The sequence below is a fragment of the Triturus cristatus genome, chromosome 4_1, assembly GCF_964204655.1.
Source record: "Triturus cristatus chromosome 4_1, aTriCri1.1, whole genome shotgun sequence".
NCBI lineage: Eukaryota > Metazoa > Chordata > Amphibia > Caudata > Salamandridae > Triturus > Triturus cristatus.
Genome location: NC_140585.1, coordinates 370446348 through 370471081, shown reverse-complemented (window position 1 = coordinate 370471081; position 24734 = coordinate 370446348). Strand labels below are relative to the sequence as shown.

The 24734-nt window shown below is 44.7% G+C and overlaps 1 long non-coding RNA gene across 1 annotated transcript in view; it reads right to left on the bottom strand.

Moving 5' to 3' along the window:
- Positions 1 to 23387, bottom strand: part of LOC146854967 (uncharacterized) — a 30881-nt gene extending 7494 nt beyond the window's left edge. Inside the window, exons 1-3 of the long non-coding RNA XR_014981259.1 lie at positions 23120 to 23387; positions 22134 to 22198; positions 20132 to 20256 (exon numbers count right to left, since the gene is read on the bottom strand). This is a non-coding gene — a long non-coding RNA (uncharacterized LOC146854967). The remainder of the gene's footprint in view (positions 1 to 20131; positions 20257 to 22133; positions 22199 to 23119) is intronic.
- Positions 23388 to 24734: the final 1347 nt, after the last annotated feature.

Genomic DNA, 24734 nt, shown 5'->3' with positions numbered 1-24734 from the left:
TAAAACCGCCTCACGGCGGTGGAATTCGAGCCACGGTTAAGCGGCTAATTTTGAAGGAATGTATCAGTTGCTACCGCCAGCTGATCTGGCTATCAGCTGAAGAACCGATCCAGTTGATGATCCAGGCGAGATGTGAATAGGTTCACCGTGAAAGGACTCCCTCTGCTGGTCAAAGCCTGGAAGATCCTGGTATCGAGCTTCTACATTCTTGCATCCTGCAGATATTTGGCGTTCCAATCCACCACTGTATTGGACGAGCCCAGATGATGTTTGGCTGTCATTGAGTCCTTGCAGCAAGGCAGTACTTCCAGAAGTCCCTGGTTAGATCCGATAACGCTTTTGACTTCATGCCCCCAATAAGGTTGATATAACGAACTGCGGACACATTGTTTATCCTCAGGAGGACACTACATTGGAAATGGTCCTTAGTCCAGAAATGTACCACGGAGGAGTCCGCCAGTTACTCCAAACAGTTAATGTGAAGAGTTCTTTCTTAAGAAGACCAACTTCCTCCTGTTGACAGTTCCCCACAGCGAGTGACTCGGCCTGTCATGCTGGCATCCAACTCAATGATCAGATCCAGGCTGGAGCCGAAAATGGCCCACCTGTTCCAAGAGTCCATATGGGATAGTCACCACTGCATCTCTTCCTTGGCCTCCGGGGTGAGTGGCACCGATTCTGCATAGGATAGGTCCCGTCTGACATAGAAGGCTTTCAGGTGCTGTAAGGCATGATAGTGCAGGGCTCCTGGAAATATCACCAGGATAGAAGAGGAGAGGTGGCCCACGTGGGCAGTGACGTCGTGGATCTCGCTACGGTCTTGTGAGGCAGCTACCTGATCTTTGTCAACTTCCTGGAGGAGACTGAGAGAGGACTCCACAAAGTTTATGACAAACCCCAGGAAGGTGAGACTGTGTCAAGATGAGATGGGACCTATCCGTATTGATGAGAAAACCCACAGACTCAAGATGAGACACCGCCAGTTGCAGTTGCTGAGGACACTGACCTATCAAGAGGATGTCTACGTAGAAGCCGGACTCCCTGGGCCCAAAGCTGCTTCATCACTGGATTGGAAACCTTGGTGAAGCACTAAGGGGCCGCAGACAGGCCAAACGTGAGGTCTGTAAATTCGAACACTTCGGACAGATGGACTTGACAGATCACACAGAAAATGGATTCCCTCCATATTGGAATGGTGATAGAGCGCTGAACTCTTGGAGATTGATATCAGGGCGCTGATCTCCATCGTACTTCTCCAACAGAAAAAGGTTGATCAAAAAGAGGGTCGGAATGATGACCTTCTTCTCTATCAATTGTGTGGCCTCCGAATCTACGAGAGCGGTGTCTTGTGGGGACAAAACAAGGGGACGTAGATGGCAAGGCTGAGTGAGAACGCAATTAAACTCTATTTGAAAGCCCTGAATGGTCTGCAGCACCCAGGTGTCAGAGGTAATCCTCTGCCGAGCATCTCTCCAAACGCCACCGGAGAGGGAAAAGTGCCCGTCTGTTGTCTTGGCCACTGAAGGAGGTAGGAGGGCTCTACTGTCCCTACTACGACCGACCCCAATGAAAACCCTAGGGTTGAAATTACTCTTGATTGCGGCTTGTTCCTTATCTATGGAATTAAATGTTGCCACAAACTTCCCAAGTTCTTTGATGAAAGTCTCCCCAGGCAGGCCCCCCTGGCCACCACCCCTGCTTCAGTGAACGTGAGGTCGCCTGCTTAGGGTCAACCTTAATAAAAAAAAAAGACTGGCGACGCTCTGTAGACATAGCACAGTTGGTGTTACCTAGTAGGATGATAGCCAACAGGGCCCAGCCTGAGAGCACGTCTGAAGGAGTAAGGGAGCCAGAAGCCTTTGCCTCCTCTGCCATATCCAACATTTTTGTGAGGGCCCTGTTACGTCTAAGAATTTATCCTGACAGGCCCGCCAGGATTAATAAATACCCTTTTTGGGGTCTCTTGTATTGGGCAAGTAAGTTCACCATTTTAGTGCCAAGATTGGGAATTGGCACAACCTTGCCGTTCAAGGATCGGCAAGAGCATTCCTTCTTGTCTAGGGGCCATCTGAGCCCGGTCACCACGTAGGAAGAGACCTTGGGTGCCGGTAACCTCTCAGAGGACCAAGGGTGCATTAGATTGTCTACGCCCAGCATATCACCGTCCGGCATGGTAGAGGCATTAGAAGTTGGGGGAGATGCATCTGAGGAAGGGCACCATGGCCTAGACTGTTCACTATTACACATCAGAATCAGCCAGGGAGTAGGCGGGTCAGGATCTGTGTAGTGGGGGTTGTGTTTGTGTCATGGCTCCCCGAAAGGATCAAGAGTGCGGGTTACCAGTAGGAGGGACATCCCCAGCCAGGAAGGCCCGCTTGAGCCTGTCAAAGGCATCAGCATCCAAGTCATGCATACACTTTGCTTTTTCCTTGCCTGACTGAGGGGTTGGCAGCTCACGAGGTTGTGCACCCAAGGGGGCACCAAAACCTTCCCTCTCAACAAGGGGTAAAGTGCAGGTCACAACCAGCCTCCGCAATGTCCTCTCGTAGGGCACCATAGATAAGAAAGTACCTTGAGGATGCACCCATCCATAGTGTCGCAAAATTCATCTTTGTGAGAAAAGTACTAGACCTGCTCCTCCTCCATATAGGAGGTCTCTTCGCCCTGCAAAGCAGGAGGTTTAAAGCGCTGAGGTTACCAGGCGCAGTCGCAGCGGACCGGAGGTAAGTACATAAATAAATAAAACAAATTAAATTGTGCACGCCGCAATGCAAAATGGCGTTGCAGCATGCGCAATGTAATGTTTTATTTATTTATTTATGAACTTACCTCCGATCAGCCTTATGCCAGAGTTTACTACCCCCCCGCCCTGCCCCTCCCCTGCCCCGCCACACTCCCACTACGAGCCGCTAACGAAAAGCTCCAATATGAGCAAGTGCCCGCACACACCTGGGAAGTGTCATGCTTCATCATTTGGGCATGCTCCTCGTCGGGCCAGAGCAGCAATGCCTGGCGGGCACCCACTAGGGATCTTTTAAATGCCAATAGGTGAAGTTTGGGTGTGTGGTGTGGTGTCGTAGAGGTGGATTAAAATAAGTAAAGTGATGCTTAATATCAGAACATTTTAATAAAAAAGCTCTCTTCCCTAATTAAAAAATGTGGTGCTCAATTGGGATACAATGTTCTTAATGAGCAAGGAGCGTCAATGATTTGCATAATGAGGTCAACATGTTTCTTGCCTGTCTGGCCACAAGGGATCAAATGGTAATTCTTCAGAACCTAATTACATAAACCTATACAACTCAGTGACTTGCTTTAATAGTTAATAATAGGTGATATAGTAATCAATCACACAGCAGATCGCAACGTGCAATAGGACCTTGACCTGGTGTGAAAATAACCCTCATTAGGGCTAACTCAGACCCCAGGAAGATGTAGCAGAGTGCAGCTCTTAGTCGCATCTCAGACGCAAAGAAGCAGAACCGGGGTAGGTCTAAAAGAAGACGCCGCTCTGCTCCTGCAACGCGACTAAGCGTTGCACTCTGCTAAATCCTTCTGGGGTCCAACTTAGCACAGCGCCGGCCCGACGAGGAGCTTCCCAAATAATGAAGCATGACACCTCCTGGGGTGTGCGAGGGCATTTGCTCCTATTGGAGCTTTTTGCTTTAACTTGGAACATGAGAAATGCTTTTTCCTCTTGGGACACCTATCTTGAGCACCCAACCTCCAGTCCTTGCTCCCCCCCCCCCCAGGGCCTGTGCTAGCTCACGTCAACTGTGCCTCCATGGGTGGTTGACAGGTAAGGACCACGTGTCAGTGATCACCCAAACCCCTCCCCCACACCACTGCTAAGTCTTTTATTGACTTGCTGCCAGCACCCTTTGGAGGATCCAGTGACGCCAATCTTGTTATGGTATAAAAGGATGACTTAGAAAGACCTTAAGTGTCCCCATCAGTCATGACCTCATAGGCCGATAGTTCTCTGGCCACCCACCATCTTACTGTGCATATTGCACTAGCCAGACCACCACGTTCTGAAGAAACATCGCATTATCTTAGTTAGATGAATGCACCCCATGCTGCAAGGAAAAAATGCTCCCTCCTGATGCAGCCGTGAAGTATGGATGCTAACAGAGCGGTGTTCAACAACTTACCTGCCTTCTTGTTCAACCATTTGGCAGACTCGTTGAGAGCCCTGACCGACTTACCACCTCTCTACTTTGACCTTGAGACCATATAGGACCATGCTAATATGGCCTTTGGGAACTTCTTTGAAAGCCAACACATTTCAGAGGCCACCAATTTAAATAAGTAATTTCACCCAAGTACGGCCAAGTCATTGCCTCCCAAATGTACAATGACAATCCCTGGACACAGAAGCCTTTGGGGCACCATTTTTCCAAATGCAGTTCTCAGGAGAGAAGATGTGGCCTAACGGCTAGAGCGGTCATCCTCAAAGCAGGCGGAACCGGGTTTGAGTCTCGGTAGGGACACTCCACATCCTGTGATTCTGGGCAAATCACCTAGGGCAAGATGTACTAATGTTTTTTGCAAGTGCAAATGTGTTTTAGACCCGTTTGCGACCGCACAAAAAGTGTGGCCCATGTACTAATCCTATTTTGCGAGATCAAAAACCTCTACAACTTCATCGACCATCCACCAGGTGCCACCGACGGCCCCCCTCCCCACAGAAACACCAGTCAGCCCACCATCTCCAACTGGACACCGATCATGGCCGAAGACACCGCCTCAACCATCAAACGCATCCACTTGGGAGCCCCCACCGACCCCTGACCCCCTCACATCTACCACAGAGCCGCGACTCCCATTGCACCCAAACTACAACGCACCATCAACACCACCTTCAAAACAGGCACCTTCCTAGACGACTGGAAGCACGCAGAAGTCGGACCTCTGCTCAAGAAGCCCACAGCTGACCCCACCGACCTCAAGAACTATCGGCCCATCTCGCTCCTCCCCTTCGCAGCCAAAGTTGCAGAGAAAACAGTCAACAGGAAACTGACACAATTCATTGAATAGAACACCGTCCTCGACACGTCCCAATCCGGATTCCGAAGCAACCACCGCATAGAGACCGCCCTACTAGCCGACACAGAGGACATCCGCACCCTCCTGGACCAAGGCCACTCCGCAGCCCTTATCCTACTCGACCTATCACGGGCCTTCGACACCGTCTCCCACTGCACACTAGTCGCCAGACTACACGACGCAGGCATACAAGGAACAGCCCTGGACTGGATCCAATCATTCCTCACCGGAAGAAGCCAAAGGATCAGACTTCCACCCTTCCTCTCAGACCCCACGAAAATCATCTGCGGAATCCCACAGGGTTCATCCCCGAGCCCCACCCTCTTCAACATCTACATGGCCCCCCTCGCAGCCATCGTTCGACATCACGGCCTTAACATCGTATCCTGTGCCAACGACACCCAGCTCATCCTTTCCCTCACCAAAGACCCCACCACTGCCAAACTCAACTTCCAGAAAGGAATGCAAGACGTCGCAGTCTGGATGACCAACAGCTGCCTGAAGCTCAACGCCGAGAAGACAGAAGTCCTGGTCCTCGGTACCACCCATTCTGCATGGGACAGCACCTGGTGGCCGACCGCCCTCGGAAGCCCACCTACCCCCTCAGCGAACACCAAGAACCTCGGCATCGTACTCATCACTCACCATGAACCGACAGGTCGACGCCATCACCTCCAGCTGCTTCAACACCCTCCGCAAGACCTTCAAGTGGATCCTCCCTGAGTCAAGGAAGACAGTCACCCACGCACTCATCACCAGCAGACTGGACTATGGAAACACATTCTACGCTGGCATCAACAAGTACCTACTCCGCAAACTCCAGACAATACAGGACACCGCCGCCAGACTCGTCCTCTGCATCCCCCGACATGAACACATCAGTCAATACCTACAACGTCTCCACTGGCTCTCCGTGGAGAAAAGTCACTTTCAAAATCCTCACTCACGCCTACACAACAACGGACCCAAATACCTCAACGACAGAATCAACTTCCACATACCCAAAAGAAACCTCTGATCTTCCAACCTCGCATTGGCCGAAACGCCGCGCATCCACAGAGCCAGAGCAGGTGGAAGATCCTTCTGTCACATTGCAGCCAAGACCTGGAACAAGCTACCGGTAGACATCAGACGCGCCCCCTCCCTGAACACCTTCAGGAAGACCCTCAAAACCTGGGTCTTCGGCTAAACATATCTGCAGACCCCCCCCCCCCCCCCCCCCCACCCCCTCTCAGCGCCTTGAGACCCTCAGGGGTGAGTAGCGCGCTTACAATTCCCTGATTGATTGACTGATTGATTGAGGTATTGAGCCGCATCAGCACAACAAAGATCCGGTTGTGGCCTAAACTTCGCCTGCACAATGTTTGTCCCCAACATTCTTCAAGGTGCTCATCCAGAATATGCTATTGACACACAGGATGGGCTACAGGGTTTTTTTGGCACAAATTGGAACATTGCAAGATTTTGCAGTCAGGAATGGGGGGGGCATTGAAAGTGGTTGTCAGGGGTGTAAGGCTTGATAAGACATATGGCATCAGGAGGAAACTAGAACAAGAGTTGAGAGTAAGGGAGGAACAACAGGGCTGCAAGGTAAAATGCAGGGGCAGGAGTTGGGTGAGGCATCAATGGCAGACGCACATAGGAAGGTGGCTACTGTCTGGGACAGACTGGACTGCCATGTCCGGAAATATTACAGGAAACGCCTTCATAGAGAAGGCAATAGATCGGGATGACTGTTGGCTTGGTTACTCAAGAGAGAAAGCCCACCACCAATAATTCTTGCCCTCCGCAGACCAAATGGTTCGATGGTTATGGGTCAGATGGCCATTACCCGACTACGTGATCATCTAGCTAAGCTATATACTGTTCTGGCACCCGTGGAGGTTCCTGGGGTGGAGGGGCTCCTGAATCAGGTGACTGTTCTCCAGCTGACAGTGGCCCAGGCAGAGGGGCTTGAGGCAGCCATAACCTTGGTGAAGCTCTTTGTGCCATAGCAAGGGGGAAAGGTGGGAAATGTCCAAGACCAGACTGGCTCCCGGTTAAGTATTATCAGGCTCACTCTGCCACCCTACTCCCTGAACGTCTGGAGGCCCTTCTGGAAGCACGCAAGTTTGGTAAACTCCCAACGCACATGCAGGAAGCTGTCATAATTCTGCTTCCAAAGCCAGGCAAGGACCCTGTACAGCCAAGATCATACAGACCGCTCTGCATGTTAAACGTGGACATCAGTCTGCTCGCCATGTTTCTTGTCACTCAGGTTGGGTCGGGTTATCACGCACTTAGTGCAGAAGGATCAGGGTGGCTTCATACCGGGGAGGAGCACCCACATGAATTTACGTAGACCGTCACATGTGATGCATGAAACCCGGGCTTCCAACTTTGGAGCAGCTCTGGTGGCCTTGGATAAAGAGAAGGCATTTGAAACTCTGTCCTGGTCATACATTTTGGATGTCCTGCACTGCATGAGACTGGGAGTTAAGTTCCTGTCATGAGTAAAGCTATTGTACAATTCACCCACTGCAAAACTGCAGTTAGGAACAGAGGTGTCTGAAGCCTTTTGCGTCGAAATGGCTACGCAGCAGGGCTGCCCATTGTCGACGTTCCTGTTGGTGCTGGCAATGGATCTACTGGCAATATATCTCAGGAATCAACTGCGGCATTGGGGCATTCAAGTGAGGGACACTCACTTTGTGTCCATGTATGCAGAAGACAGGTTGATGTATTTGAAGGACCCAGAGCACTCCGTACTTCTGCTTATGCAGCTCATGGCGCACTTTGGCACAGTGTTGGGGCTCTGTATCATCTGATACAAGACGGTGCTCTACCTTGTTAGCCCTGGCAGACAAGGATGAAGCTGACCTCCAGGCAGTGGGCGTGCCATGGGAGACTCAAAGTTTTCGGTATCTCGGTCTGCAGATCACTAATGACCAACGTCTCCAATATGCGCTGAATACAGAGTACTGGACAGCCTCATAACATCTATCCGGGTCTGGACTACATTGCACCTACCAGTGAGTGGCCGAGTACCTTTGAGCACAATGGCGCTCTTATCCCACTGCCTCAATATGATGCAAAATTCATTCAGTGTACTACCATCTGAGATCTTCCGACAGATAGATAGGTTACTGGTAAACCTGATTTGGGCAGGCAGGAGGAGTAGGGTTCGTCTGGAGATCCTGAAATTGGACCTCGGTAGAAATGGTTTTGGACTCCCCGATCTACAGCTGTATTATTTAGTGGGCCTCTTACAATACACAGTAATGTGGTGCAACGACGCCCGAATTGGGAAAAGGGATTGCTTTCTGGGTCAACTGGGACATATTAAACTTTTAACTACTGAGGAGCGGTAATAAGCTCCCACCGGCAACACCATTTATTATTACTCAAGTGGCACAAGCATGGGAAACGGCTGTCACAAAAGTTATAAAGCGGGTGCCCTACACTCCGCTTCTCCCACTTTGGTGGTTGCCCCCCTTCTTACAAGTCTGTGATTCCATGGACGTTGCAGGTTGGATAGCGAGGGGGCTCTCGGAATGCGGGTGATTTGTTTCTGATCAACTGCTTTATGATCATGGAGGATGTAGAGATGCACTATGTGGTAGATAACAGACAATTTTTGCAATATGCAAGCATATCACATACAGCCCTTGAGATCTAGACTACTTACTCATGTGAACCAGAGCAGTCCCCAAGGCCTATAGGTAATATTGGACCCCAGCTACTTTAAGGGTATTATATCTCAGTCAAACGTAGTCCCTAAAATCCGATAGACGGACCAACGTCGCCCTGAAGCGAGCAGCCTGGGATCGAGAATAAGAGTCTCCTCTTACGGACAGAGAGTGGAGTAGAGATCAAGCATATGTGCGTGAAGCGGCTAGTAATGCCCACTTTATGCTGGTGCAGTTTTATTTCCTTTATTAAGCATATCGGCCACCATGTCCTCTACATAAGGCATACCCAAAAAGATTGGTGAGCGGCACTAGATGTGGGGTAAGTCCGACAGATTTTTGCCATGTTGCATTGATCTGTATGCAACTACACACATATTGGAGTAAAGTGCACAGAGAGGTAGGCAAAGTAACGGGGGTGGCTGTGGAACTCTCAATACGCCACTGCCTGCTGGGGCGGTTACCTTTTCCCAAGAAGGGGAGAAAATTGAGATAAAGATTTGCCCAACTGGGTCTCCTGCTTGCGATATGCAGCATAGCTATACATTAGACCAGTCCTACCTCGCCAACTCTAAGTGGAGGACTAATATTTTAGAGTGGGTGACAGCGAGGAATGAAGACTCCGGAGAGTACACACTGACGAACATGCGGAAAGAGATCTCAAAATCTGCTGCAGCATGCTAGACACACTGGGTGAACACAGGGCAGAGTTTGGATGTGGAATGATCCGACACATGGAAGGGGGGGGAATTAACACTGCTCCCACTGAGGAGCTAGACTTCGGGTCTGTACCAGCTGGGCATATATTGTTGGAAAGCAGGCGATTACTAGCTCCTCTTGAACCCAGTGGCTCCACGTCGGCATAGCCGTTGATCTGGTCTTAAGCGTAACTATCAAGGACATTCACATTAGAATCTATGGAATTTGGATTAGCGATTAAATGATTGATTGTTCTGTCTCCTGCCTACCCTCTCACCTTCACGTCGGCCTGTCCTACTTCAGCACTCAGCGCACTTTGATAATATGAATGTACAGGATGATGAGATGCTGCAATGTTTTTTTATTGAATAAACATTGACATTCAGCCTCAGACATAGCATTATGATTTTTTTTCAACAGCCTCAAGATCATCTTACACTTGGCTGCTTGCTGATTAATGTATTTCACCAGTCATGTGGTCTGATCAGAATACCGCTGAGTGATTGCGGAACTGCTCTGGTCACATGGTGTGGGCCACCAAGATGGGAAAGAGCTCTAAGAAACCAATGTTTGCCACTAATCCAGACTCCACCTACTCTCCTGGCCACCGTTGGGCACACCAAGATGCCCCCAAAATGGCGCCAAACCCCACACTGCCTGCAGATTCTTTAAACAAACCTAACTCCCCATTGGTCTTAACTGACCCTGGCCTTGCCACTGCTTCATTGAAATCCCTCAAAAATGTCTCCGAGATTCTCATAACCTACCAGACCTCACTTGACAACCTAGTATGATAGTGCCTCAACTTCAGGCCATACATGGCCTGTGCGATTGACCTGGAAAATAGGTGGCCAATGGGTATGATGCAGAGAGCGAAATTCAACTGCCCCCACCACAACCTGCAACTGATGCAATGTCACTTTCTTAGCAGCCAGACATTCCTCCATTGCCTTTGTGAACGCCTTGACTTTCCTCTGGGGAAGCCTAGACCTGCCTGCCTCGGAATACAATTCTATACCCAGGAATTCAATTGTTATAGCCAGCCCACAGACATTAGCCTGTGCTAGGGGTACTCCAAACATTGCCATCAATTCCTGGAAAGATTCCAACGCCTTCCCAGGCTGCTGTGCCAGGGGAACCCGAAAACAGGAAGTCATCCAAGTAACAGTGCCCACTGGTGCCCCAATCTCTACCTGAATACCTACTCCAAGTGCTAAACCTCTTGAAGTAAGAATAGAAGACCGAACAACCTATGATCATGCACTTTTCAAAATAGAGGGCGCTCTCAAACTGGAAAACCAGTAAATGAAAGTAATCCGGGTGCACTGGTAGCAGCCTAAAAGCAGTTTCGATATAGGCCTTTGTCAACAATGCCCTAGGCCCCAACTCCTGAAGCATTGAAATTGTTTGATCCAGTGAGGCGCACTTGACTGAGCATACTGCTCCGTTAATAGCTTAATTTACAGATTTACCCTATGCACTGATAAGTGCTGTATCAACCGGTACTCCCCTGGGTCTTTCTTCAATACCACCCCTAAAGGGGGCCAACACAATTCTCAAGTAGGATGGAATGAAAAGGACCTGCAACCCTCCCTTCTTCTCCTTCAAAATCTTATTCCTGGCAATGCTAGGATTAGCCCTTAATGACTGCTGATTTTAGCAGTATGTTACCCCCACAGAAACTCAGGCAGGTATCCTGGAACCTTTCTGAAAACCTTTGACGAATGTGGTGCCACTGTATTGCTGTAAACATTCAACCATGCCACCATGGTTTGCCAGTTAACAAAGGAGGGGCCTTGACCAATACTGGATGTTTATTCCCGCTTTTTGGGACATATACCCTTTGTCTTTTTAAAGCACTTGGACTTGGGTGTGATGGCAGGCCGCAGAAGGAACAGCGTTTGAACTTGCACGTCCCTGGGGCACTGGAGCAAGATCCTTTATTGAAGTCCCAACATGATCCCTTCTTTGTCCTGCCCCCTGGACTACCACTTAGAGCCCAGGCCACCAAAAGAGCAGACTAGGCTCAGTCTCAAACATCTGCAGCTTCATAAAGCACAGCCAGATGTTCACATCAACCTGGTCACAAGCCAGCGTGGGTCTAGTTGCCTTAATTCTCCTAAACTCTGTCATAATCCCTCCACGCATTGCCTCCAAACTCATTATGTGCACATTCTATTCTGGTAGCACTTTAATTGCGCCAACAGGGTCTTGAAAAGCTCAGCCAAAATTGCCTAGAAAACCAGGTCTGGTGGATTAGTAGACTAACGCGTCCCCTGTAAGGGTCTGTGCTTGATCTCATGGTCCCTCAAATTAGGCCCCAAAACGAGTCTTGACGCTCTTCCTGACCCCCCCACACCCCCCTTACCTTCAGTCCTCTGGGTCCGCCACGATAGATGGAAACAATCTGGTCACGCGAGAAAAAGATCTCGGCAAGGGTAGGGCGTGAACAGATGACCATCGCCCTCGGGAAGAAGCTAAAGCATGTTGGCCTTAGCGGCGCAGTAAACAGGAATAAAGAAACCTGCCCACCACATCACAGCTTCCTTTAAGGGGCGTAGTCCAAACCCGCGGGCCCCCGGAAGCACATTACTACTTTCAGGGGAGCATCTAAAGTGGCCAATTATAGCCCACAGCCAACCCTCAGCCCGTGGGAGAATGCCACAACCACAGGATGGCTCCCGACTCCCCGCCATACTCGTTTGCTCTCTCGAATTGGGAGAGCCTTGGTAATACTGTTTCAAAAATGGAATGTAGCTCTGGGAACCTGCCCTATGGCCAATTTCTACGCATAAGGCGCAATTGCAGCAATAAGGAAGACTACAACACACAGGCCACAGACCTCTCCCACAGATTACAACAACAGGGTTATCCAACAAGGATCATCAACAGGACCAAAAAACGGGCAAAGAACCAGAATAGAGACGCCCTCCTGGAAACACCAACCCGTCAAGAAACAATAACACCATTGACCTGTGTCACCACGTAAAACCCTATCTCCAATATGGTGGCCAAAATCATTAAGAAAAATTGGAGAATCATCAACACGGGCAAACAAGACTGGGACCTGCCCCTTTTTGCCTATAAAAAAGCAAACAGCCTACGGAATCAACTCATCTCTACACGGCCGAGAACCACGGAAACCATCACCAACCCCACACTGCACCAAGTGTGGAACCTCCCTAAAGTTATAGGTCACTACCCCTGTGGCGACTGCAGTATCTGCCACCTCACGACACATACCAAAACCCTCGACCTGGAAACCGGAAAAACATGGCACCAACGTAAGCACACGAACTGCAATTCAACCAATCTAGTGTACTTGATTGAATGCCCATGCCAGCTCCGTTACGTGGGTATGACCACGAGAAAAATACGCACCAGAATCACTGAACACAGAAGTACGATTCGGTGCAAGAAGACTGAACACAGAAGTACGATTCGGTGCAAGAAGACTATCAGCAAACTCACAGACCACTTCCTTAGGTTTGGACATACCACCAATGACCTCAGATGGACGGTCATTGAACAGAACCCTGTCCACCCTACAGACGAGAAGCAGCTACTGTCCAAAGAACAACGCTGGATCTACAGATTGTCCACCCACACGGAGGGACTGAATGATAATATTCCGTGGAACAGCCTCAGCAGATGAGGCCCCCCACACCTGACAGATCATTTCCACTCTCCTGAGTGCCACCTCATCAACAGGGCCCGCCTAGGGCACGGGATGACCATGTCCCAACACCGAACGTCCTCTGGGCGTCATGCTGGCTCAAACATCCAGGTGGTGACCTTCTCACTCACAGGTCTTTCCCTACATACACCACAGAGGGTTCATCAGGTGAACACCCTAAATATCGATTCAGAAATATCGACTGCCCAGAATATCGAAGTCACAATATACAGTGGACAGAATATCGAATTATCAAAATATAGATAGGTCAGAATATCGAAATTGGGGTACGAAATATCGATTTCCATAATATAGAATTTAAAAATATAGAATTCCATAATATCGAATTTAAATATATAGATATCTATAATATCGAAAAAGAATTGTGTTATGTATAGTAGTATATGTGTTAAAATTATGTATTCTTTTTGTAATGTATGTTTAATTTATTTGAACTAATGAATGTTATGTAATTTAATTTTTGCTTAATTTAATTCCGTAGCGGGTTGTGGGTTTATAGGGGAATAGGGTGGGAAGTAATTTAATTATGGTTAATTAAATATTAATTATATTTATATGTTTGATAATTGATAATTATTAATTGGTAATTAATTTATATTAATTGATTAATTGGTAATTATGTTAATTGTATTTTTTATTATTAGGAGCAGGTTGTGGGTTTGTAGGGGAATTGGGTGGGAAGTAATTTAATTGTAATAAAGTAAATAATTATTTTTTTATTTATGTGTATTGATAATTATTAATTGGTAATTGATTTGTATTAATGGGTAAATAATTTTTATGAATTGCTAATTAAGTTTTTTTATTTGCAAAATTATTTTTATTAATTGAGAATGTTAATTGTATTTCTTATTATTGGGAGTGGCTTGTGGGTTTATAGGGGAATTGGGTGGGAAGTAAATTAATTGTAATAAAGTAAATATTAATTTTTTTATTTATGTGTATTGATAATTACTTATTAATTGGTAATTAATTTTTATTAATTGCTAATTAATTTCTCAATGGTAATTAATTTTTATTAATTGGTAATTGTTTTTAACCCCTTCAGCGCGGCGCGGATTTCCGCGCCACGCTGAAGATTCCGTGCGCGGGTGGGGCCATGACGGAACGGTTCCGTCATAAGCACAGCCCAACCGATGTGCATGACGGAACCGTTCCGTCAAGCGCGTCGAACGGGTTAATTAACTTTTTATTGGTATTGATAATTAATGTAATCTTGTTTTTAAATTAAATCATTACTTTCCCTACTTTTGCACTCCCAGGAGTGGGAATAGTATTTTTTACCCTCCCGCTATCCAACTCTTTCCCTACTGTTGCACTCACTGGAGTGGGAATAGTAATTTTTACCCTCCTGCTATCCAACGCTTTCCCTACTGTTGCACTAACTGGAGTGGGAATAGTAATTTTTCCCTTCCCGCTATCCAACGCTTTCTCTACTGTTGCACTCTCTGGAGTGTGAATAGTAAATGTTATCCTCCCGCTATCCAACGCTTTCCCTACTGTTGCACTCTTTGGAGTGGGAATAGTAATTTTTACCCCTACGCTATCCAACGTTTTCCCTACTGTTGCACTCACTGGAGTGGGAATAGTAATTTTTACCCCTACGCTATCCAACACTTTCCCTACTGTTGCACTCATTGGAGTGGGAATAGTAATTTTTCTCTTCCTGCTATCCAATGCTTTCTGTACTGTTGCACTCTCTGGAGTGGGAATAGTAATTTTTACCCCTACGCTATCCAATTCTTTCCCTACTGTTGGAGTCACTGGAGTGAGAATAGTAATTTTTTCCTTCCCGCTATCCAACGATTTCCCTACTGTTGCACTCTCTGGAGTGGGAATAGTAATTTTAACTCTCCCGCTATCCAATGCTTTCCCTACTGTTGCACTCTTTGGAGTGGGAATAGCAATTTTTACCCCTACGCTATCCAACGTTTTCCCTACTGTTGCACTCACTGGAGTGGGAATAGTAATTTTTACCCCTACGCTATCCAACGCTTTCCCTACTGATGCACTCTCTGGAGTGGGAATAGTAATTTTTACCCCTACGCTATCCAACGCTTTCCCTACTGTTGCACTCACTGGAATGGGAATAGTAATTTTTACGCTCTCACTATCCAACAAAAGCTCTACTTTTATTACATTACTTTTATTATGTTTACATTTTAAGCTTTTTTATAATATATTATGTAGGTTTTATTTAATTGTTTTTAATATTTAATTACTTTTATATTATTTTTAATACACTTAAAAAATTCGATATTTTAGCTAACTATATTTTAACATTCTATATTTTAGTACTTACCTGTTTGTAGATAGGGAGTCGATATTCTGTCCTTCTATATTTTGGCGTCGATATTTTGGGCATTCTATATTATGTCCCTCGATATTTAGTCACTGAACCGGTTCATCACCCTTATTATTATTTTTTGCAGGACCAATATGCAATAACATCTCTGCACATTAACGTACATTACCTACTTAGCCCCGCCTGGTTGCCACTTCCATTTAAATAGAGAGGGTGCCCTCCCATTACAGTGCACAGATGGAGCGCGATTGGGTTAGCACTCCCCTAAATAACTGCACATTTGCACACGCATGTTAGCAACTTAGACATCCAATTGCACCATGGAAATTAATAGAGCGAGCGCTACATACACCTGCATGCAAGTCTTTCTTCCATTTCCTCTACTACAGGCACCTCCGAGACAACAGGAAGCAGAATATGCCACATCACTCGTGCCCAGGCCAGAACACCTGACACAGCTAGCAAGGAACACCTGGCGCTTTCCACAGGTATTTAAGCGCTTTCTACATTGAAGCTCATTTCTCACGGAGCCTCTGCCCGGACAACAGGTTCATTGATGGTCCAGCGACATCGCGCAGTAAGTACCTTTACTCGACCAAGCTAACGGTACAGCTACCTTTCATGCTGCCCTCGGCCGTGTCTGTGTGTGCATCCTTTTACCGTTACCTTGTTGGGTGCATCCTACCCCCCTCCCCCAACAGCGGTTTTCCTTTTCTTCCCCCATTTTAGAGTGCACATGGTCCTGGCCCCCGGCTGAGCTCCATGCTGAGTTGTTCGCTACAATCAGGTGTAAGCAACTCCACTTTACTGTTTTTACCAACATTGGTTACAGTATATAGGCCTAATTTCACACACAATAACACATATTGTGAGACCGGCCACTTTTTCACTACCCGCCACCAACACTACCGCCTTGTCCGTGGTCACCTCTAGGCACCTAGCGCCGTCTCACTAAAAGCTTTTAGCCCACTACTAGGAGCCTTTACTTAAATCTTATGTCTGTCCCTCCCCCTTTTTTTACTCCCTACAGGTACAATCCGAGAGGAAACACCTCTTGCACATATAAGCACCGTAGCGTGTTCTTTACACACAGGGCACTGACAAACTCATAACTACCCCTGTAACACCCCACACATATAAGGTCCTGACGAAAGCCAGTAGAAGAAAAGGCCTGGCTGAAACTAGTTGACCGCACAGGACGTCGGAGGCCATAAGTCTACCGTGCACGTCCCACAGCCTTTGTTTTTAATCGACTGCCTGGGGCACACCATTAAAACAGTCTTTGGGACACCCAGGACAGTATTTTAAACCTCACTCAGAGCACACTCCCAGCACCCTCACGAACCAAAAAACCCGCTCCGCAGTAATCTGGCGTCGAAGCACACCTGAGGTACACGAGGTACCTCGGGTGGGGCCCAAAGATGAAGCATGCCACCAACTAGGTTGGTGGGTGAGTGCCTTCATAAAAAACCTAATGGTTTTTTTTCCACCCGCAGACATACAAACAATTTAAACCAGAGCTAGTTCTCATTGATTACCAACACACAAACTGGGGAAACAGACTAGCCTCTCTAGTTCTTCTCTCTCTTTTTGATTATAACACAGCTCTGGGACTATAACATGACATATGACGGATTTTAAAGTGACCGCCCGGTTAGTTTCAAAGAGAAAAATTCCACAAATTTGGTTGGTGATGACCATTCTGAATCCATATATGGAATATTGTGAATCGATGCATATCAACCCACTTGACAAACTGAAGCCATTAGAAAACAATACTAAGTGGGACTAGTAAGTACATAAAAAGGCCTAATGTGGTGCTTCTTGGAATTTCTAACGATTTAACGAAAGAGGTAGTTTGGCTTTGTTTCATTTGATTGACAAAGCACTATTGAGTAAATAAATTGTCCCTTTCCTTTCCCCAGTTCAGTTCTCATTCATGAGAATGCCTTTCTGATGTCCCATTTCATTATAAACCTTACTTAACCTCTCCATACCAAGATACTTGGCGAGTCATTCATTTCATGTACACTTTTTGATTGGTAAAAAGTGATCTTTTTTTCTATACAGTACGTGCGTAATTTGTATGCAAATACGCTGGACGATGAACGTTAGGATAAAGGAAGACTGGCTGGCGGTAACCATGAAAGGGTTTATAGTTTGGGGGGCCTCGGACTAAAAGGAGCAAAAGACGGGTTCGTTTAACTTTCCTTGGTTATACTATTTTTATTTTTTCAGCATACTGTATAGTTCAATACTGAGAATTCGCTTATCACTCCACTTTATGGCTGCACTGAAACCGACAGAGAACAGAATGTATACATAAGTCAGTGCCTGTCTCGTGGAGTATGTGTAAACATTTTCACGAGGATTTACATTTTGTTTACAGTCTAATGTTAATCCAATTAGCGGAAAGAAAAACTTTGGCACAAGCATAATGCTGCGCACTATGTTTTTGCTCTGGGCATATCTGAGCTTCCTAAGGGCCTTTCATTTTTTGTAGCACGAGATGTTCTTGTAATTGACAGTATTAAAGAAATATTAATCTAAAAAACGATCACATTCTTTTGTAGACAGGGAGGGTAGTTGTTCAACCGAACTAAAAACACCGAGCGAATTTGATCGAATAAAATCTAAATAACTTGCCAGAAACAGGAGAGGAAATGGGTCCCCAATGGTAGGAGAAAATCGCCTTGTTTTTTTCTTGACCGATTAACGCCGGACCGGTGTTTCTCTTCATCCCGTTTGTTAAGAATTGAACAACAAACCCCATCTTTTTTAAAAGAACGATGTCTGGGCGCTGAGACAATATTTTAGAGATTAGACAGAGAAAAAGTCGATAAAACCGGGTTGAAATCGAACAGCAAAATAGCTATGCAATACTGAACTTAAAAGAAAGGCACACTGTCGTGTCAATAGCACCCTCAAGTGGCAAAAAGAAAAAAAAAGCCGAAATGGAAACGTCTACAATTTTTCTGCTACCATACCCATTCCGAAGATGTAAAAAGAAAGTGTCTGTCATAATAACAATGATAAAGATCATGGTCATCATTGTACTGCAACGTTTTAGAACCGGCTCCAACATTTGCTGTACCATAAAGTAGCTATCATTTGAGCAAATGAATGAATAATGCATCAACACGACTGCATTGCAACATGAGCTGCAAAGACTTGCTGCGATAAAATGGACTCGTGAAATGTGATTAGTACGATGGGTACAAACAATGTAACTGAACCACAAGTAGACATGTTCTGGTGACCAATATGTATCGATGTGTTCACGTATGCATGCTAAAAGATCTCCCGTTAAACAAACCACAATTGTTAAGGTCATTACGAACACATACAACACACAGAGCATGCAAAACACGAATACTATCGCCGATTTATTTCGTTCCATAAAACGTCACTTTTTTTCAAAAAGTTATTCTAATAGTCAGGGCTCAATTTTTAAGTGTTTTGTCGCTAAGTGGATCTAACATACTATATATATATATATATATATATATATATACACACACACACACACACACACACACACACACTTTAAAATGTCTTCAAAATGGCCGTTTAAAATATCCAAGATGATTTTCAGTGGGGATTGTGAAGTATATCGACGCTCATACAAATAAATATAAAAATATAGGACAGCAACTCATTCAATAATATTACTCTTGTAAACTCAAAAACGTTATTGGTTATATTACATGGCTCTAAATATTGTATTCTATCATGGTTTAAAATCTGTTATTCCAGGGAAATACGTCACTTTTCTGTGTTAATGATTGTGAAAACACTGTAAAACAATAGCCACCCACATATATCGTGAATATACACATACACTGTGTAAATTACATAATCAAACATAAAAATATAGTCGGCATACACCTACGTATTCGAAATAAATAGCTTATAATACAATGACTAACTCGTGTGCGTTTTATGACATCAGGAAACGAAGCACGCACCCTTTTAAACATAACAATCCGTGTTCTGTATTTCTTGAGACTCTCGTTACCTGCATGCCTGCGTTTCCACAGTCGGAAAACTTCCCTTCCAATGCATACTCCATGTTTTAGGAATGCTCAAAGATGTAAAATACATATTATTCGTCTTCAGTAAACTCGTTCCGTATACAGTTAGGAATTCCTTAAGAGTCTCCGATAATTGTAAGCAGTGCGGTATTTTAAGCTTGCCTTGGCTCGGCTCAATGCTCTCCAAATACGAAATCAGAATCCTCATAGAAAATTTCTGAAAGCAGTTTTCTTTAGAAGAATCGTCTGCTGTTTTTCAAATGAACTGCTTTCAAATACTGGAAGCATTTTCTATTTTATATATTTAGCTGTGTTATGTGAATTAAGTTAAAAACAAACCGAGTAGAAATAATGCACAATACAGGAGTTTTGTGTTTGTTTTATAACATGAAAGTTCATAGTTAACCATTTACAAATCGTGATACAAATATTATGGCATTACAGGTGTATTATAAATTTAAAATGGAAAATATTTTTGGACACGCGGCTACTAAACAAAATGCACAGTGTGAAAATATACGCTCCTGTCCCACAAGAACCCAATATAGAAAAGTGTCTGGAAAGTAGACTTTGGTGATGCTTTGTATGAATAAGGCCCCATTGGTTTATAGACTGCGTAGATGTGTCACCTGGGGTCGGGGGGTAAAAGGACAAAGATACATAAAGTGTGAATACAAACCGTTTTGCAACTGGTCAAGAAAAACTTCTAACGGGAGCACAGATTAGTGCTGAACATAGAACTGCAACAATGTTCGTCTGGGGATTTTTAATTTACATGGCATGCAAATTTAAATGTGTACAACACTGTAAAGAAAAAGACAACAAAAATGATTCATTCACAATGTGAAGAAATACACAAATAAAATAGCGTTTCTATTAAATTTTCTGCAGATGGTACGACAATAGGCTACAGGAATAGCTATTTGTATGCTATCACAAAGAAAAGACACATAATAAAATCTGTATATAAATATACCGTGAATTACAAATGCAGTCAATTAAACGAAATATATTGAATGTTTACCTAGTTAGCTGCGTTCTGGATGACAAACAACAAAGAATTACAGAAGCCATAAAAATATAAAAAGATGTTATATTTTATAGAATAAAAAAAGTTTACATTTTTTTTTAATTAAAACGTCGCTACATAAGGTATAACATAGTCCATCGATATACTTGAGTGTTGCTCTTACTGTTATTTTCTCGTTGAAATGGCATATCTTTTTGATATACAACAACCTCATCCTCAAGCGCCAAAAATGGTACATTTGTGGGTTTTTTCATTTATCTCTAAAGCAACCAAGAAGATTTGGAAACCAATCTTTGAACATTATTTTAATTACTCAGGTTAGGTTTCTGTATTGCTTGTGCTCCATTGTATAAATCGATCAGGTGCACTAGGGTCCTGCTCGTGCTACACAAACCATTTCAATAAATAAATAGTGTTGATGAATTCTGATCACTCGATACTTTAAGAATTGTTCAATTTAACCAACTACACTAAAGAGGATTACAAGAAATAATTTTATGGAACGTTACAACAGTACTCCAGCAAGAAATGTTACTAGCCATAATACCATCCGCGTATATGTTTTTATCCAGATCATAACATGAAGTAAACAATCAGCTTCATAGGTAGCCATACCTCGATTTATGTAAAATATATATATATATATATATATATATATATATATATGAATAAAACAGCATTACATTGACTTTCGCCACATGGGTCCTGGTGATACCATAAGATCAAAAGACGGGCACCCGTTTTTCAGACTGTTCGATAAAGGGTGCCTAACACGTTTGTCAATAAATGCCACAAGTACCTCAATTCCAATGTTAGTTGTATTTGCTGCAGAAGCTCGCACCTCAAGTCCCTCAGTGACCTCCAGTTAACGGTGGGAAGTGCTGTGATTCAGGGTTTTATGTGTTAGTGTTGCACAGACATTGCCTGGACAAGAAAAGATGCCCTCCCCCCTTTAGTAACAGGTCCATGTTCTTTGCTGCTTCTTCGCTAAACGTAATGCCCAAGCCCCGCAAGTTGTGATCCAAAGCGTGCCCATTTTTGAAGCATTTTGTAGGCTGAAACGTATCCGATACCTGGCTGCGGACACTGCACTCTATATTTGAATGATAATCATTCAGGGTCGTACTGAGAGACAATAAGCCCGGGCACCAAAATGAAAGTCGTTTCCCCAGAAGATAGTTAAAGAAAAGTGTCCCACATTTACAAATCAGAGCAGTTTTGAACTTGTAATGGCACCATGTCTAAGTGTTTTGCAAAATACGGGAGACTGCTTGCATTTGTGCTTGCTGCAGGCAAAGCTTGTGGTTACATCAGGAAAATCAAAAGTAAAGACCAGCCCATTAAACCATAAAACGCGCCCACAAACAACCAACATAAAAAACGGGCCCACACACCGACTAATCTTTCAGATCAGCTTTTCGGGCACTGCCAGGTTGCCCTATTCGCCAATCCGACCATGGAATCATTTGATACCCACTTAGATGCGTTCACTTTACATTTTAAATTAACCCAATGCAACGGTGACACTATATTAAACCGAAATAGTACATCATCAATCCCGCTACATGCGACGTTAAAATATCAGCTTCTCATGGGTCACAGATCATTGGAATAGCTCAAACGTTTGAACTACTTCAAAAGATAGACATACCTTTAGATTGAAACTCTCCAAAAGTTCCCTGGAATAGATATGTTTTCGTACGCTACAATGTACATCTAAAAAAATAAAACAATAGCTGTGTTTAGCCGTTTTGAAAATATATCAGATGATAATGTGGGATTAAAACTTTCACATTGTAGCTGTATTTCGGAAAAGAGAGAGGGCATTCTCCGACGATTATGCAAACATTGCACTGGTGTTAATTGGCACAGTGAGGGAACCCATCGTTTCTGGCTTCTCCGATTTATTTATTTTTTTTAATCGATTCTATGTGAATGAACATCCATGCGAATATAAAAGCATGCCTGCGGGAAGTGTGTATATTTATGATGCTCTCACAATTGGCATCAAACGCTATAATCGAGCCATCACATATAAATGAACACGTTTAACCACCCTTGCCCGACACCCACCCAAATGGATTCTTTCACTTGGAGGTTTAATGAGACCAGGAGAATCTACACAAAATGTAAAATTCCTGCCCGACACTTCAAGGGGACATTACATAAATCTAGGCCAGGGCAGCATGTAGCAACTTCTCAGAACACTGCCCTGTTGAAGCCTTGGGAGTCACGTTGTTCCTTATAGTAGCAGGTTTCCACGTTCGCCATGTTGTACCCCGAGTTTAGGGAAAGCTTGGTCCGAGCTTTACAGTTATCTTCTATAGCCGGCACTGGCAAAAAGCCTCGACTGCCAACGGACGGTGGGTTTCAAGCGCATTTCATTTAGCATGTAGGCTTAGTCCGCTCAAGAAAAATAAAAGGTTTCAGGTTTGCCTGTCATAAATCAAAGCTTCCTGCGAAGTAACTCTTAAATCTCGCATTCATACACATGAAGGGGGTAACGGTCAAGGTTGAAACGTTTTCGTATTCTACAGCCGGCTTTTTGTTTCAATTTAAAAATGGACCCCGAACGGATGTAAGGGCTAACACTCGCCTTCGCGTCAACATATAAAACGGCTTATACATTCAACAAACCTAACATTTGATGCTAATTTCCATTTCGGGGATTAACTGGGTTTCTCTTCCGAAATGCGGTGGCGTTGCTCCTTCCTCACTTATTTTACTTTTAAAGCCGTAATTTGATAGTTGAAAAAAGTTACCGCCGGTCCGGTCTTGAGCGCGCACAGAAGGGGAAGGAAACACTATGGAACTGAGTATAACAAAAGGGGGTTTATTTTTAAAGTAGTTCTTAAAAGCGAGCGCGCGCTCATACTCAATTGAACTAGTTTACTAAAATCGAATTTCGACGGTGGCTGGCGAGATTACAGAAGAGTGAAGGTGCGGAACGACGGGTGAAACGTAAAATATCTGAACTTCCTTAATTGCTCCACCCCTCCTCCTCTCTCTGTGTGGAAAAGCCGCTCTTGAACTTGAACTTTTCCGGCTCCCAAGATGGCGGCAGTAGAATGGTGACGCAGCAAAAAAAAAAAAAAAAGAAGGCGAAGCAGAGCGCGCGGCTCTACACAGGCAGACTTTCAGACCTGGGTAACTGCAAAGCAATTCGTCTATGGCAGATTAACTGGCCGTTCCCCTCGTACTGTACGACGAGTGCCGTCCATTTTGGATTCAGTGAGAAACTTTTCTTAGTCTCCTCCCCCCCCCCCCCCCCAATAGACGGCCGTTTATTTATATATGTTTGTCAGATTATGGGTTGTTTTCGCTTCATATTTAACCCACATTTCACATTAAAAGCTCAAACGCTGTCTCCGACCCGTTTCACCAGCTTCTTCACACGCTCGTTAGTAACAATGTCACGTAGCTCATAATTACTGTTGACTTTCCTCTTCTTTTTATAGTGCAGTTTAAAGGACAGTCCGGTACAAAGCGTGTATTCATTTAAAGGTGTCTTTTTGACCAAACCCTTAAATGTTTGCACATTTTCTCATTTAATTCTGTAGACTCGTACGTGTTCTATTAGCTCAACAGGCTGCAATTGCTTCGGTATTAATACCTATAACATCAGTTTCTGTTTTGAACTATCTTACAGAACAGAAGCAAAACGTATAACGCGTGGGGTTCTCCCTAGTCCAGGGCTTTAAGTGGGCCGGGTCCAGCCGGTCCTGCGCTAATAAGCAAGTGTTGAGACGGGTTCCTATCTGGCTCTCCATTTTTGCCCTCGCCCTCAGGATGAAAAAATCTTAACCCGGCAGCAGTACCACCCTTTATTGCTTTTGAGGTAACTTCAAAAAGACTCGTTACATTTGTTTCACAGTCTCATCCTTTCAGAACTGTAGGATTTTCATATTATCCACATCGAAGCCATAGTTGTTGCTCGTGCAACTAACAACCATTGACAAAGTCAATAGTCCTGGCTTGTTATAGGTACAATGTTACTTGTATTATATATGTGGATACAATGATATAAGCAGCAAAATACCTGTCAGACAGGACACTATGCTAAGAACAGATTTTAAGCCACATCCTTAATTACATTGACCATGCCCCTTTGAGAGACGCCAAGTTATTTTATCCCACTTAAAGCCCTGCCTGAGGGCATCACGGTATTTAGCAAACAAATTAAGCACTGATCACAGGACCAACCACATAGCAGCCCATATATGACTCCATGGCGTTTGGAGGTATTGTTTGA